Below are 18,726 nucleotides of genomic sequence, written 5' to 3'. Positions count from 1 at the left end.
GGTGGTAAAGGATTTTCATTGTGAGATATTGTATCACCGTCGGAAGGCTAATGTTGTGGCCGACGCTTTGAGTCTCAAGGTCGCAAGTACACCCATCGGAGATCTGTGTTTGAGGATGGTTATAGTTACTCAACTGTTATATATGATCAAGACGGCTCAAGCAGTCAAGTGGAATGGTTGAAAAGGGAAAATTGGAAAAATGAAAGGATCAGGGGTCAGACTTCGTTATTTGTCCAAGATAGTCGTGGGTTACTGACTTAGTGTAGCAAGGTATGGGTTCCAGTTACTAGTGGGGTTAGAGGAGGCTCATAAATTGAAGTTTTCGATATTTGTCCACAAGTATATCATGTGCTAATAACAATTTATGTGATTAGTTTTCGTTATCTAAGAAATAATCAATAACACATATGTAGTGTTTAGTGAAATAGGGAAAATTAAGTTGTTATAATCAACTGAATTGTCCAATAAAAGGCGGCTTTGAAAGATTAAGAAAATATTAATTAATGAATATGTACCAACTCATACCGTAGTAATACATTAATACAATTCTTAATTATGCTCTAGCGGTATCATGTATTTGAAAAACTGTTCCCTAAGAGTTAAGGTTCAAGTCTCATGGTGGGCAAATATGTAGTGTAGGAGTAGGATTTAATTATAGAGTGTGTTAAGTGTTCTAAAAAATTAATTATGAGTTTATTTATCATATCAAATAAATAAAAAAAATATTTTAGAAACCTTCTTCAATGCATAAGCTTTTATGATAATTAAACATTTACACTGCGTGCCTATTTGAAATATTTTATAAAAACACATTTTATAACCATCACCTTTGCAGCTCACTACTTTATAAACAAAACCAAAACCATAATCCCCAAGTTTATTTGAATTTGAAAAGTTATATGTGTTATCTTTGATTTTTCTAAAGGCGAATACAGTCACCTGCCAATCAAATCCTCTCAAATCTAATGGGAAACAATCAATGTTATCTTACAAACTACGTACTTATCTATCTGGCTGTGCATTTTGGGGTGGAGGGGTGATGTGTATACTAGATTTATATTTATAAGTTCTATTAAATCTCAACTAGTTTAAAATACAAATAGACAGTATACCTAGTCGCGAAATAATATTGTTTAGGTAAGAAAGAGTTGTCGAACACTTGGAGAACGAGTATGATTCAAATAAACATATATACTACTACTTAAACTAGAAAAATAGTAAAATACTATAAAAGGTGAGGTTTTCTGATTTTAAAGTTGATAAACATCTAACGGTAACTTTTAATAATCTTATGGCAAACAATTATTAATTCAAACTAAACAGAACGACACAAATAACAAATTAAAGTAGCATATAATTAATATTTCCGTTTAGATTTGATTAACATCTCCCCTATGATTGATTTCGTTATAGTGCAATGATTTATAAGTTGGTTGCCAAATTTGATAATGACTAGTTATCTTGATCGGATTTCTTAGTGTTAAACTGCTAATAGTTAATGAATATCTAACACAATGATCATACAATTAGTTAACACCCATACAATTAGTTATCAATAAAAATCATTACTCTAACATGAAAAGTGAATGATCAATCAAACATAAATAATAACCAAACTAAATTAGATCCAATATCATTGAAATCAACACATAATCTTGAGGTTTATCTACTCTAAACAAAAGTAAAGAGTTCTTTAGCCCATAACTAAAGTAGAAAAATAGATAAAAAAAAAAAAAACAAAGTAAACGCTATTAAACATGATTAACCAAAGCAAAACCGAATGATTAAATGCATTTTGACTCTCAATCTCTTTAAATCTTGCTCCAATATCGATCTCTTCGAATCTTGATCCAATATCAATCCCCCGTCTCCAAAGGGTTAGGGTTCTTTGGTCTTCAAAGTTTGAATGATAATCGTTGTATCCTTCGGTTAATGAATGAGGTCCGTATTTATAGAGTTTCCAAAATACACACCAATGCGTCGTGGTGAGGTGAGTATCATATCATGGCGGCGACTCCTTTGCGTACCTTCGAAGTAATCAGTATTGGACTCTATCTGGTATTCATATCGATCATGACAGACCGCGCCTGTCAAAGGTGTTATTGTGCCTTGGTGTTCTCTTTAGTTGACTTTTTTTCTTTGATGAATGTATCCTGTTCTCCAGTTTCCATCACAACATTTCAGTTCATTTTCTCCCGAGCATGTCTTCGCTACTATGAAATAAAATTTAGACATTATAAGTAACAAAATCCACAATTATGACTCAAATATAACTAAAAATACTAAGATATCGCGTAAATTATAGGGAAAACCTTAGAGAAACCAAATACATTTTCATCAAATCCATAAAAAAACCATTTATTATTCTTTGGTACGTTAAAACCCTTATATTTTTAAAATGTCTAATTTAAGACTTTGAGTTCAAGTAAGCCCTGGATAGCAAAAAATGCTAGGTAATCGATTCTCAACGGTTTGATGTATACAATTCACTAGAATAAAAATTTTCAAAAAATATAAGAGTTTTGATATACTAAAAAAATAATATAGTGGTTTTTTTAGTGCTTAGATGAAAATAAATTGGGTTTTTCTAAGGTCAAAAAGACTTAAATAAGACATGCAGAAAATATAAGGGTTTTAGTGCATTAAAATATATTATAGTGGTTTTTTAAAAAACAGATGAAAATATGTGCAGTTTTTATAAGGTTTTCCCTAAATTATATGACTATATATAATGATATCAAAGGGTTGCCACAAAATTTCAAAATTGTATAATTTATATGATAACCATATTTTTGAATGGGATAGTTTTTCTTATACCGAGTAATAATCAAATTAAACCTCTTTCCCACTTCATGTGCTCTCGTGTATATAATAAAACCCCAGCCGTGCAACACCAAGAATTATGAGAATGAGGAACACATTTCCAGCCACCACAACAATGACAATAGTTTTCTTGCTTTTGTCACCAATTGGAGGATTCAGGTCTAAATAGTAAATAACAACAGTGTCATTATAAACTTAATTAGCAGTAAAACGGAAGATTAAAGTAGGAACAATAACATACCAGACACCATAGAAATAGATGATATTAAAGGGCCATATGATCCTCTACTTGGGACTGCTGTTGTAGCTTTTCGAGCATATTGAAAACGAATTTCTAATGTTACGTTGTTGACAAAGACGTATTTTATTTCTTTTTTTAGTCCCTTGTCAACCCTACCTGCTTCAACTGTGATGTCAAAATTCCTCAATATACTTACCCCCTACAAAAATGGAAAAAAGAAAAGGAAAATCTAATTAACTACAAGCATTCTGCATATGGCTGTGCTAGAAGCGCATTGTTATTTTATTTCCATTTTAAAGTTAAAATGGAGTCCTTTACATGAATATATATTTTAAAGTCAAACCTTGTACATAGACATCAAAAGCACATCATCCAAGATTCAGAAACTGAGAAGTATTTCCATTTAAATCACTTATGTAATGTAACTTTGCTAGAGACGATGGAAGAACACTCTCAAGATCCTGTCCTTTGAGAGATCTGTTTATATATAAAGCAAGTTTTGATCACTTCAATTTTATCTTTATACAAAAATTACACGTTTGCTAATTAATAGCCACTACAAAATTAAATAAAAAATGAAATCATAGAACTTACATGGCAACGACATGACAAACACCACCAGGGTATGAGCAAACATAGACAAGAGTGTTGTTATACTTATACAGATGCATTTCACTAGTCCAGTTGGGATTTCCATCGCATGGGTTTAGGCTAAAATCAAAGTCATGTTTCCCCATTTGTTTGGCTATTTCCCCAAGACTATTCACTGCAGGATAAGATCAAACAATCTCGTTGAGTTATTCTTCGCAAATACATATCGAATAACTCAGAATCTTGAAAAAGAAAAGAAACGAAACATACAACAAAAGAATTGCCTTCGCCATTCATCAAGAGGAAGTTCTTCAGCTTCATCAACTCTGTTTATTCCGTTAACAGCACATATAAAGCATGCGGCATATGCACAATCTTCAGTCTATTTAAAAGAAAGGTAAGGTCAAATTAATGCATCATTAATTAATAACTCACCAGCACAAGAGAAGATTGCAGGAAATTCAAATCCAAAGTACACTGCCGCAAATTTATTGTAGAAACATAAAAAAACTGCTGCGTGCCATCTTCCATTCACCTAAAAGATCGTCCCAATAAATGTATTATACTATGAAGGAAACAAAGACAAGATGGAGGATATAGGTGGCTACGATTACCGATTACATTCACAAATTAAAAATAAGGCAGCATCAATGTAGGTCTTAACTCTATTTTTCAAAAAATTTGATAACCTCCAAATTTTAGTAAAAAAAAAAGTTTAAAATCTTTCAAAAAATCGAAACCCCTTTCAAAGTGTTACCGTTCGAACTTTCCTTCATTTCTCCCATGAGTCTACTCTCCAATCTCACAGTCTCCTCCACCTCCTCTTGGCCCTTCGTTGACTTGTTCAGTCGTTTAATCGCTGTGTTCGATCACATGTTGCCGGTCTCCGTCGCCTCTGCAGCTCTACCTCTTGCTGGTCGTGGATAGGTAATATGGCTGTGTTTCTCACTCAATCGTATGTCTCTACTATATTTGTGAATAATTGAAACTAGGGAAGGATGGAGTAAAAGTAAAAGTAATAGATTTCTGACAAAAAATAAATGTACTTAGAACCTGTTTATACCATCTCTTATTGTCTATTGCTTTTATAAATTCTACCTTGTATTTATTTATATATTTAAATCTTACGTTTGTATCTATTTGAGAACTAAGACCATATGGTATCTCTCAACGAGATCATCCGTGATCCATGTGGCCACGAGAAAAATTCGTGCACACCACCCCGACAAATCGTGGTCGGGTGTGGTCGTTATGATTTGTGTTGCCTACGACGATTTTAAACGCGAAAGTTGATTGGTGATTGCTTTCTCGACCGTTGAACGACCATTTGGCCTTTTTTTTCAAACTCAATTCAGTACATATAAAATCTTCATTCTCATTCTCTAAAACCTTTTATTTTCGAAACTTACACGTTCATTCTCATTCTCTAAAACCACAAAACACATGCACATTGATTCCACAAAACACATGGAATTCTTAAAAACTTTTGACTCGGATGACGACGTAGAATTCGTCGAGACATTCTTCAACGTTGTACAACACATTCATGACGAATAAAGTTCGAATGTTGCTCGTATAAGGGCGGTCGTCAATCGTGATCACCAAGCCGCACACGACTTATTGGCACGTGCTTACTTTGTCGATAATTGTCTTTATAATGACGACTCGTTCGAACGTCATTGCCGTCTGAATAAGGCTATATTTTTACGTATTAGTAATGCTTTAGAATCTCGTTATGATTTTTTCAAACAAAAACCCGACGCTAGAGGAAGAATTTGTTTTAGTAGTATACAAAAATGTGCAGCTGCTCTTAGATATTTGGGATACGGTATGGCATTTGATGCATCTAACGAATACTTGAAATTATCCGAGAGTTGAATGTGTAGATTGGTTTTCTGCATTTGTGTATGAGGTTTTTCACGAACAATATTTGCCCAAACTTACTCAACGTGATATTGAGATATTATATTCGGCTCATGAAGAGAGGCATGGGTTTTCGGGTATGCTTGGCAGTCTAAATTGTACGCATGTGGCTTGGGAAAAATGTCTAAATGCATAGCGTGGTCAGTTCACTCGAGGAGATATAGGTGAACCAACTATCATCCTAGAAGCTGTTGCATCTCAAGATTTGTGGATATGGCATGCATTTTTCAGAGTAGCGGAGTATAACAACGACACTAGTGTTCTTGGTCAGTCTCCTTTTTTCAACGATATTTGGACCGGCAAAACACCTGATATGATGTTCACGGTGAACGGGCACACGTACAAATACGATTACTACCTTGGTGATGGGATACACCCGGATTATTCTACATTGATGAAGGCATACTCGGTTCCTCGAAGTGAAAAGGCAAAGTTGTTTACAAAAAAACAGGAATCGGCGAGAAAGGATATCGAGAGGGCATTTGGAGTCTTTAAGCAGACAGGGCATGTAGTGAAATATCTTACACTACTACGGGATAAAGAAAGAATTAAACGAGAGCTAGAGATTTGTTTGGAGCACTTTGGGAAGAAGGGTATTATGTGGGAGATTTGCGGACAGGGCCCCACAGGATGGTTATTCAGTATTGTCAGGATTCAGTGGTTTTAGTAATCGTTATTGATTGGCGGATGAAAGCGCCAAGGGAAATAGCTCGTTGTTGAGGTATTAGTTGGAGCATCAATCTTTTGATCTTTAAAATTTGAGTGTGGGATCATTCAAGCATCAGGGGCTGTTGGTTAAGTTACGTTTGGGTTTCACACCAGTGAGTAGTGGTCAGTGTTCTAAGTGGGGGAGAATTAGAAATTTTCGGGTTGAGCGTCAGCCATTGATGGTTTTGTCTCTTGATGTTCAGATTATGGTATCCAGAATGGTTTCGAGTAGATCCTAATTGAATTTCAAGCAAATCAAGCTATACTGCTAGACACATTCGGTATATCTAAAAAAGTAGACCGCGTAATAAAAAATAAATAAATGAAAAGGTATTAATTTTTTTTTTGAAATGGTTAACACACACCATCAAAATTTTACACCTAAATTATTCCTTTGTCCACGATTATATCATGCGCTAATAACACTTTATGTCATTAGTTTTCGTTATCTACGAATAATCAATAACAAATAAGTTGTGTTTGGTGAAATGGGGAAATTAAGTTGTTATAATTAACCCAATTGTCCAATAAAAGGCGTAAATGAAAAATTAAGAAAATATGATGAATTAATATGTACCAACATATACCGTAATAATATATTAATATAGTTCTTAATTGTGCTCTACCTTTATCATGTGTTTGAAAAATGTTTCCTTATTGGCAAATGTTGGCGATTTTAATGTAACCATGTCATTTTGTGTAACTGGAACTAATATGTGAGCTAAGGGGCTTCATAATTTATACTCTAATATATGGACGGGGTTTGTGCGGAGTGCACACATGTATAATATCGAATTAGAAGTCGGTTCAACAACAATTCGGGATCCGGGGGCAGCGCCCCTTTGGCGGGGTCTAGGGGTAGTGCCCCTAGTGGGGTCCAAGGGACAGTGCCCTGGCTAGTAAAACTAATGAAACTCGTTAGTTTTGGAAACCCTAAATCCTCATTAAAAACCGAATTACCTTGAATTGCTTCAAAAGCAACTCATGACAGTCCAACCCTAATGAAACCCTAATCTCGTTTATTATATAAACGGCTCTTCCTTTTGAGAAGGCGCACACGAAAATTAGCTCTCGTTTTCTTTAGACACTTGCAGAATCTTTCTAGCAATTTGGCCTATGTTTTCTGTGCCTAGAATCGTAAGTGTCCTCTTGGATTATCCTAGAATGAATTTATTGGAACCCAGACATTGGGTAGATATATCAGTTCGGAAAGTGTTCACACGATCCAAGTTGGTATCCAGATCTCCACTACAAACCCTACTTTTTCCTATAGCAAATATATAGTGTAGGAGCAGGATTTAATTAGAGAGTGTGTTAAGTGTTCTAAAAAATTAATTGTGAGTTTATTTATCATATCAAATCAATAAAAAATTATTTTAGAAATCTTCTTCAATGCATAAGATTTTCTTAGAATTAAACATTTACAACACCTGCCTATTTTAAATATTTTCTAAAATCACATTTTATAACCATCACCTCCGTGGCTCACTAGGTATAGCTTGGGCAACCCAAGTTTACTTTATAACAAAACGAAAACCGTCATTCCATGATTATTTTGAATCTAAAAAGTTGTATGTGTCGGTTCTTGTTTTTTTCTATAGGTGAATAGATTCATCTGCCAATCGAATCCTCTCAAATCTACAGGGATACAATCAATGTTATCTTACAAACTACATACTTATCTATCGAGCTGTGCATTTTTGGGTGGAGGGGTGATGTGTAGTTTTTTATATACTAGATTTATATTTATAAGTCCTATTGAATCTTAACTAGTTGTAAAATATTGATAGATTGACCACACATCTAATCGTGTATGTTGATATTGTATATATTGGAAGATTACAATAATGAGATCCTATAATGTAGGATCTATAATATACAAATATACATTAAATAATAAATGACATAATTATCTAATATCCCCCCTCAAGCGAATGGGTAGTGGACCAAGACGAAGCATTGCTCGAAAATGTTCAAATTGAGCACGCGAAAGACTTTTGGTGAAGATATCTGCCACTTGAAGCTTGGTTGAAACGAACTTGGTATAGAGCTTGCCAGAAGTAACAAGTTCTCTAATAAAGTGGTAGTCAAGATCGATGTGTTTGGCACGCTTGTGAGCAACCGGGTTCTGTGTCATAAAAAATGCACTTTTGTTGTCACAAAGAGAGGTGGGACGATCAAAAAGTAGCACATGAAGCTCACGAAGTATATGAGTGATCCAAACAATTTCAGCTGTTGTGTTTGCGATTGCCCGATACTCTGATTCACAACTTGATCGAGAAACGGTTGCTTATTTCTTAGCACTCCATGAAACTATGTTACCACCGAGGAAGATTGAATAAGCCCATACGATATTGTGCCTTTAACATATCGGAGTATCCGCTTGACGGATTGAAAATAAGCATCAGTAGGGGCATGGAGGTATTGACTTATTTGATTGACAGCATATGAGAGATCAGGTCTAGTAATGGTTAAGTACTAAAGAGCAACTACAAGAGAGCGATAGAGTGTTGGATCAGAGAACGATGGCCAGGCAGGTGTAAAGGCTTCATGGGTAGCCAAAGGAGTTGAGACTGGTTTACACTCAAGTAAGTCGGAACGAGTCAAGGTGTCTTTGGTATATTTAGATTGACTGAGAAAAAGTCCATCGTTAGTATAGCTCACTTCTAAGTCGAGGAAGTAACTAGGATCACCAAGATCTTTGATAGCAAATTCATTGTGTAACCAGGTGGTAAAGGAAGTAATGACTGACTCCTTATTACCAGTAAGAATGAGATCGTCCACATACACCAGGAGATACATGATGCATGAATCCTGAGCTAACAAAAATAAGGAGGTGTCTACACGACTGCAAGTAAAACCATTTGAAAGTAAGAATGAGCAGAGGTGTTGAAACCAAGCACGTGGTTCTTGTTTCAAACCGTAAAGGGCCTTAGAGAGCCTGCAAACATGTCTGGGAAAATTAGAATATGCGGAGACAGGTGGTTGTTCCATGTAGACCGTTTCGGTCAGATGTCCATGGTGAAAAGCATTATTTACATCTAATTAATGCAGCCGCCATCGATGCAAGACAACAAGAGAAAGAATTATACGGACGGTTGGGGCTTTAACAACAGGGGTGAACGTATGCAAGTAATCAAGGTCAGGTATTTGATTGAAACCTTGAGCAACAAGGCGAGCCTTGAAACGTTCAATAGAGCCATCCGTGTTGTATTTGGTGCGATAAACCCATTTAGAGCCAACAAACATTGGAGTTAGTTGGACGAGGAACTAGAAACCAAGTGTTGTTTGTGCGTAACGCCTCCATTTCTTCATGCATAGCAGCCATCCAACGAGGATCTTTTGCAATAGAATTATAACCTTTTGGTTAAGTGGAGGACAGGAGAGCTACATGTAAGGCATGATGCTCAAGAGAGGAAAATTTTGCTATGTGTCGTGGTTTAAAAATCCTGTCCTTGGAGCGAGTTTGCATTAGATGAGTAGATGGTAAGGGGATGAGTGGATCGTTAGAATGATCGTTGGTAGGAGAAGGGTGGGGGTTGTTCACTGGACCCTCAGTTGAAGAGTCATGCATATATATAATTGTCGGAATGAACATGATGATCATGATCATCATGAGAAGTACCGGTAGGCATAAATGGTTGTTGTGGCAAACATGGATCAGGTACACATAGTCGACAAGAAGTTGGACTACTGGTAGTGGGCTTAAAAAACCCAATGGACTCCGTAGGCTGTGAAATGGGAGAAGTGTGATCAGACTTTTCTAATGATGAAGTAGAAGTACCAGGTCCATCTTCTAGAAATGAAGATAATTCCAACTTTGAAAAATCTTGATCGGTGATAGAAGTCCTAAAATGGTAAACAACCTCGTTAAAGTGAGCATGTCGATTAATGTAGATACGAGAGGTGGCTAGATCGAGACACTTGTAGCCCTTATATTTGTAACGACCGAAAAATTCCAACCAATTTAAACTTTTCAAAAACACCCCGATTTCATTAATTTATTACAAAAAGGTTTTCATTACAGTTAAATTAAAGTATTCCCAGAATCTCATCACAACATAAACATGAGGAGCGGTACGATCACGCCTTTGCCTTGCCACGGTCTCCTGAAGAACCTGAAAAACATAAAACCACAACTGTAAGCCCGAAAGCTTAGTGAGATATCCCCAAAATACCAACCACATATACCATACACGCATAACATGTCATATCATATCCGATCACAGAACAACCATGCACTTCGGGTCTACTGTGTGACTGGTCCGCCGCACCGGCCAACAGTCCACCTGGCCCATCCTCCGAGTCTAGCCATATACATCGAGTCTACAGTGTGATTGGTCCCCCCGCACCAGGCCTTCAATCCACCCGGTCCACTCTCTGAGTCTACAGTATGACTGGTCCACCCGTGCTGAGCCTTCAGTCGGCCTGGTCCACTCTCCGAGCCTCAGCACGTCTGGTCCGCCCTCTTGGGGCCTACAGCCTATCCGGACCGCTCGCTGGGCCTTCGGGACAACCGGTCTGCCCTGGGTATCTTGGCCTACAGCACAAAGCAGGACCCGCCTCAACCCAACTCCAATCCAAACAACCATGTGCACATAAACATACAATCATATAACAATTCACAGTCAACGAACCGATCAAACATATCACATAACATATCATCTTCCTAACCAGGATACCGACCTAACCGGTCACTAGCATAGCAACAACCTACATCTCAGGATACCGACCTCAACCAGGTCTCTAACATATACCATCCTAGCTACCAGGATGCAACATATCAAAGCAATAACATACAACAAATACCCGGATCTAAATCCAATAAAGGGCCGGCCTTGGTGCCTTAGACCCTATTGATATAGTGAGGATAACTCACCTCGAAACTGCCGGCTGAAAAGGTAAGATCCCGCTGCTCCAAACTCCGACACGAACTCCTTCACTAAACAACACCAAGGCACTAAACTCAATAATTACCAAAATACCCCTAGAAGACAACTAGTCAACCCTTGGTCAAAGTCAAAGTCAACCCCTGACTGACTCTACTCGTCGAGTCAACCCGATGACTCGCCGAGTCCCCATGCCCAACATTTCCTTCAATCCGCGACCTAACTCGCCGAGTCACCCCGAGACTCGCCGAGTCCAACAATTCTGAGTCCACTCGCACACAACTCACCGAGTCATCCCTTGACTCACCGATTCTCGGCTCAACCAGAAAAGATTGGGACTTCTCGACAAGACTCGCCGAGTCCAAGAACAGACTCGTCGAGTTTAAGGCTATATTCAACCTACTCGTCAAGTTGTTCTTCCAACTCGTCGAGTTCCAGGCCATCTTCATCCAACTCGCCGAGTTCCAGCCTATCTTCAAGCAACTCGCCGAGTCTACCCATGTGACTCGCAGAGTACCACCGGGTCTGAATCCATACGAGGCTTTCCAAGCCATGCAGATGATCCAAACCATAGATCTACCCTTCCTAAGGCCATCCATCACGTAAAGTGGCAAAATTTACGTGAATCCAAGGAGATCTAGGCATTTTCACTCTAGGGTTTGGGTTTGGGACAAGATAGCTCCTTCAATCACTCAAAAACAGGGACTTTTATGCATTCTAACCCTTTTCCATTCCAGATCTGAGGTAGCGACCTCAGATCTAACCTCTAAACTCCAATACATCAAAAGATATGATCTCTAACACCTCCAAAATGATGAATCTAGATAATAGCAGCTCAAACAATGAAATAATACCTCAAAAGGAAGCTCCAAGAGAAGATTAATCCAAATCCTTGCAAAGCCCTTTGACCCAAGTCTCTTCTCCTTCAAGATTCCTTCAACAATCACTTCTTCAAGCTCCAAATGCACTCTAATCCCTCAAAATTGCGCCTCAGGGCTTTCTGGACTTCAACAGAGGGTAAAGAGGCTGGGGAGAGGCTATAATGTTCTTTATATAGGGCTCTTCCTCCGGATTTAGGGTTTTCTCCACTCAGCGCCTACTCGCCGAGTCCATCCGCTGACTCGGCGAGTTGGCCACTTAACACGCGACCAAAGTCACGACCCTACTCGCCGAGTCCACCCATGGACTCGCCGAGTTCCCCTTCCCAATTTACTCTTTTAGCCCTTCAAATTTACTCTTGATATTCTAGGATGTTACAATATTGGGAGTGGTAACCAATAAAAATACACGGAATACTTCGAGGAGCAAGTTTGTGCGTCGAATAATCTCGAATATATGGATAAACAAGGCAACCAAAAGTGCGAAAATTGCCATAATTTGGTGCTCTTGAGCGAAGTAACTCAAAAGGAGACTGATTGTCAATGACTTTGGTAGGCATACGATTGATAATAAATGTCGCTGAACTGAAAGCATGAACCCAATAAGAAGCTGGGGCACGAGTGTTGGGTTGAAGATTTGTTTAAGTATTGCGTCATTGGGCTCGGCTATTAGTCCAATTATTTTGTACTCCGGTTTGGGCTTGTCCAACCGTGAGCCTGTTAGGTTTATTATATAACAATATGCTTGCATGCATATTAGGTTAACGATCTAGAATACAAGATAGAGAATTACGATAACTTTGATTTTCTTTATCGTTCCTGTAAACCTTCTAACCCTCTACAGTTGATGTTCTTGATCGAGCTCTTCTGAGGGTTGTTTTATAATCATTCGACACGTTTGATTCATTCTTGAGTTGTTTATTGCTTTCGTGTTCTTGCTGTTTAATCTTTATTTTACCTGTTTGAGATTTAATCGATCTTCAAGATTAAGTTTTAATCTCATCAATTGGTATCAGAGCAGGAGGCTGTGTAATCGATACACTTCTTTTCTGTGAAAAGGTTTCAATTAGGGTTTTTCCGCAATTACTGATATTTATTGAGCCGTCATCTCATTATTGACGTATCTTGATATTTATTGTTTTGCGCTAATATGATTTATTACAAGTCTGATCTTTGAACAGGTTATTCGATCATTATGGACGAGTCGCAATCGAATCCCATCAATATTTCCAACAGCATTGGATCAACCACGAAGATTACCATCCTATACACCCATGATTATGAAGTCTGGGCGCATCACTTTGAAGACTATGTTATAGGATCTGAGGATAATGGATACCTCATCTGGGAAGCAATTATTAATGGACCATTTTCTCACTCTGCAACGTCAAGGATTATTAAAACTCAAAAGGAGTATAATGATCTACTGAAGGATGTTAAAGATATTGCGCAAGATGAAAAGGATAAATTCCAGTGCAATATCAAGGCGTTAAGATTGATCAGATTCGCCCTTCAGTCCGACACTTTCAGGTTAGTAAGTTCATGCACGACGGCAAAGGAAGTTTGGGATAGACTTCGTAAACTGTACTCTACAGACGAGGATCTTGAACACTCTATCCAAACCTTACTCTTATCTAAGTTTGGAGAATTCAGGCAAGGAGCCGAAGAAACTGTGACCCAAACGTTCAATCACTTCAATCATCTTCTCAGCAAGATGATCAAACATGACATCGAAAGGAAGCTTATCGAGCAGAAGGTTACGTTTTTAAATGGTCTAAGATCAGAGTGGAGAGCAGTGGTGTCTACAGTTAAAGCCCATGAGCAGTTTAAATCTTATTCTTTGGCGAAACTGGTGGGTATTCTCAAGTCTCAGGAGAAAATTGTGCTGCAGGAAAAGAATGTTGTCTCAAGCCTAGGTTCGCTGGCCCTCCTGTCAAAAAGTAAAGCTGTGATGGAGGACGAAGACCTCAACTTGGAGGAGTATGACCTCACGGCTGAGGCTTATGCTATGATGGTGTCTAACCCCAAGAGGTTCATTAAGAAGAGATTCCCCAGCAACAAAAACCGAAACTGGCAGGGGAGTTATAGTTCAGAAAAGGTTAAAGATGAACCGAAGGTTGATGAGTCTAAGAAGGAACCGAAGGCAGAGGGTGATTCTGGAGTTAGCTGTTACTACTGTGGAGGGAAAAACCACTATGCTAAGGATTGTGTCCTCAAAAAGATGGCTGAAAAGGATGAGGAAAAGGATGAGGAAGCTTTGCTGCAGAAAAAGCTTGATAAGATGAGGAAGAAGAAATCTACCGCTAACCCTTCCATGAATGCTCTAATTGTGCAGGGTTCGGTTGCTGATGACGAGTTCGGTGGCGTGGAAGTTTGGTCAACCGACTCTGAAGACGATGAAGTGAGGAAGCCTTCTCATGGAAAGGCTTGTGTGGCAAAAGAGGAGAGCAGTGGAGGAAGGTGCTTGATGGTGTCCGAAGTATCTCAGATGAGGGGATACAACACTGATGGTGGAAGCAATGAACCGAAGGAGCATCAGGATATGTGCTTTACAGCCAAACCGCTCAGCGTGCAGTTCAACGAACTCGATGAACTGATCAAGAAGGTACAATCGGTTTTTGTTTCATTTAAAGTACCACAATGCTCATATGAAAAAGAACTAAAAAGTGTTAATTCTCGAATCTCCCATCTAGATAGTAGTTTAACTCAAACTCGAGTCACCAATTCTAACCTAACTGATCAATTAAGCAGGGTGTCTTCGAAGAGTGAGGAACGGCGCATGTGGATCGAGCTGAAGGAGTCAGAATTAGTTAAAATAAAAGATGAAAACATTTATTTACAAAGAGACAATTTAAAGCTGTTAAAACAGCGAAATGTTTTTTGTTTGATTGCAAAACGTCTTTACACTAATATTACTCAGCTTCACTTGGACTGTGAAATAGGACAAAAGATTCATCGCATGATTTTGCCCTTCCTTGAGTTTAAGGAGGATGAAATTGATGCTGAAGCTTATAATTGTGAGAGTGTGATATCATCTGATGACGTCAATCCGACCTATATGTATGGACTGGACAAAACAGAATCTTTCATTAAATCCAAGGACCATAAGGACATGCTTAAAAACCTTTTGAATGAAAATGATAGACTTAAACTGAGAACCGAAACCATACAAAAATTTGACTCTTTAAACGCCAACTTGAGCTCAGAAAACAAAATTGATGTTGAAAATGCATCTGAGCTTAATGAGGATGACAATATGAGTGAAATTTTTGTAGAGGACACGGTTGACTGCTCAGAATTTGTGAAAAGCGAACCTGAAAACCACAAGAATCTAATTTCAGAAAATTCAGTGGAGTTCGCTCGATTGTCCCAACAAAGGTCCCCGATCTTAGCAGAGAAAGCGGTTGTATATCAAAAGGTCAGGACCACTCCAAATCAAGTGTACAAGGTCACAGAAGTAACCGAACATCAGACTGCTAAACTCATAACAATTGTAAACGAAGACAATGCTGATGACTGTGATGAGTTCTTCTGGTCAGCTCCAATCGATAATGCAGATGAAACGGTAGGCTTATCAAAAAGGACCTCATGGATAAGTAAAGGTAGATACATACCAGAACCCTTGAACAAGCCAGATAATTTTGATGTGCCAAGTACTAGTGGTACGAAAGACATTCCTCAAGAAAATGGAAGTCCGGCAAAAGAAGACATTCCCTCTAGTTCCTCAGTTCAGTGTGAAACTTCCACAGTTCAAAGTGAACCAGCCAAAGAGAAACCGAAAATGAAAGCCAATATCCATCATCAACCGAAGCAGATGAGGAATCAGAAACGTCAAAGGAATCAGAGATATAGGAAGAATCTCTCTGAAAGGAAACAATTCTGGCAATCACAGAATGCATATTTCTCACATCAAGACAAGAATCTGAAATTTGAGAATAATCCTGTTAAAAAGCACGAGAGCCACAACAACCGAAAGCCAAGGTTCGGTTCGGAAAAGAATACCAACCGAAAGCAAAGGTTCGGTTCAGAAGACGACTCCAACCGAAAGCAAAGGTTTGGTTCCGAAATCAAAAGAGATCAAAACTCTAAGGTCAGTCCCACCAATGATCAACAGCAAAAGGGTCACCTAGAGTCTCCAGACAAGAAGTCATCTAAGCCCGCTCCTTCTCACTCATCTAATTCATCTAATTCTTCTAATTCTTCCAATTCATCTCTATCTCACTCAAAAGTTCATTCTGTTCGTTCTAAAAAATCCCAATCTTCAGCTGAACAAAAAGGGAAACAAAAGGTTTCTGCATCCAAACCAGAGTCTAAACCGAACGCATCTAATCCTAATAAAATCAAAGTTTTTACCATCAAAAAGAAAGATGAAACAACTCTAATAAAACGAACATATCTTGTTGACATCTCTCTTACTATTCCTGTACCTGTGAAAGGCTCACGTGGACCCAAGAAACTTTGGGTTCCTAAATCTGCTTGATTTTTGCAGGTTATAAGTGACGAGCAGTTTGACAAAGAATGGTACATTGACAGTGGCTGCTCGCGTCACATGACAGGGAGGAAAGAAGAACTCAGGGAATACAGGTCTCTTACAAATGGTGGCAACGTCAAGTTTAGAAATAACTCCTTCGGCACCATAAAGGGATACGGAATGATTACCAATGGTGATTTCACTATAAGGAAGGTGGCATACGTGGAAGGACTACAACACAACCTCATCAGTGTATCTCAGCTTGTTGGAGGTACAGGTCTCAAAGTCTCATTCAACGATGAAGGTTCTGAAATTATTGAGAAGAAGACGAAGAAAGTAATTCTCAAATCAAAGCATAAGGGTGAAATGTTTCCTCTAAACCTCAAACCCATCAAACGAAACCCAGCTATATGCCTGTTGTCAAAAGCACAATCTGACGAAAGTTGGTTGTGGCACCGAAGGCTCTCTCATCTCAACTTTAAAGACATCAACAAACTTGTCACTGGAGGTCATGTTCGAGGTCTTCCACTGCTCAAGTATGATAGAGATCATCTGTGTGCTGCATGCGAAATGGGGAAGCAGAGTCATCAAAGTCATCCATCCATTATTAACACTAAAGTTGTTGAACCACTCGAATTACTTCATATTGATTTATGTGGTCCATCATCTATCGAAAGCATCGGTGGTAGCAAGTATATTCTTGTTATTGTTGATGACTTTTCGCGATTTACATGGGTGTTCTTTCTAAAGCTCAAATCTGAAGCGACTCATAAGCTGAAAGTGTTCATCAAGCAGATTGAAGTACAGCTCAAGAAGGTCGTTCGCAACATCAGGAGCGACAATGGTCTGGAATTCAAAAACAGAGAATTTGAAGAATTTCTGGCAGAAAAGGGAATAAGTCACAACTTCTCAGCTCCCTACACACCTCAACAAAACGGAATTGTCGAAAGACGAAACCGATCTTTGTGTGAAGCTGCCCGAACAATGCTAAGTTTCGCTTCCTTACCTCTTTATTTTTGGGCTGATGCTATTTCTGCTGCTTGTTTTACACAGAACAGGTCTTATCTCAACAAACGATTCACGCTCACACCTTATGAGATTCTCAACAACAGAAAGCCCAATGTGAAATTTTTCCACATGTTCGGTTCAAGGTGTTTCATCTTTAACTCCAAGGAACACCGCAACAAGTTCGATGTCAAAGCCGACGAGGGAATCTTTCTGGGCTACTCTCTCACTTCCAAAGCATACAGAGTTCTGAACAAGCGTTCGAGAAAAATCGAAGAGACTTATTACGTGACTTTCGACGATAGCTATGTCAAAAAGCTACAGGCAAAAGAAGACACAGCTGGGGAAATCTTTCCTCAAACTAGCCAAGTCACAGTCTCGATCGCTAATCTATTCGAGAAGTTTCTGGAGCTATTCGACGAACCAGAGAAAGCCACTCTCTCAGAAGCAGGCGCAACAGATAATAAAGTTGATCACATGAGGCAAATTGTTGAAGAAGCTGCAAGGAGAATAAATGAAGGAGGATCAATCTCTGACGAACCTCCGTCACCCAATGCTTCAGTCGAGGGGGAGAATCAACCATCATCATCCCAGCCAAGCTCACAAGTTGAGGGGGAGCCAAGCACTTTGCCAACCGAAAGCACTATGCTAACCGAGAGTGCTTCACCATCTGAAGGTGCATCAACGCCTGAAAGACCAGCACCACAAGAAACCTATGAAGCTCAAGATTCTCAAAGTATTCCTGAAAGCTCATGCATCGAGGGGGAGCAAGCTGATATGTCATTCGACTACGAAAGCCAATCCGAGCCAGAAGAAATGATCAATGCTGAACTGGACCCAACCTTTGATCCAAACTACCCTCCCCTCACCAAATGGACCAGAGATCATCCTATCTCTCAAGTGGTTGGGGATGTCTCTGAAAAGGTTCTAACCCGATCGCAACTCAAGGCAAAACAAACATCCTTATTTTCCAAAGTTGAATTTTGCATGTTTAACTCATTCGTATCAAAAGTTGAACCGAAGACAGTTAACACTGCTCTTGATCACTCCGATTGGGTTCAAGCGATGCAAGACGAACTGAAGAATTTGAAAGGAACAAAGTCTGGCGCCTCATTCCAACTCCTCCAGAAGCCTCTGTTGTTGGTCCCAAGTGGGTCTTTAGGAACAAAATGGACAAGGAAGGAAACGTTATAAGGA

The sequence above is a fragment of the Lactuca sativa genome, chromosome 9 (genome assembly GCF_002870075.4).
Source record: "Lactuca sativa cultivar Salinas chromosome 9, Lsat_Salinas_v11, whole genome shotgun sequence".
In the NCBI taxonomy this organism is placed as follows: domain Eukaryota; kingdom Viridiplantae; phylum Streptophyta; class Magnoliopsida; order Asterales; family Asteraceae; genus Lactuca; species Lactuca sativa.
The sequence above is the reverse complement of the archived record's forward strand: the minus strand, read 5'-3'. Positions refer to the sequence as shown.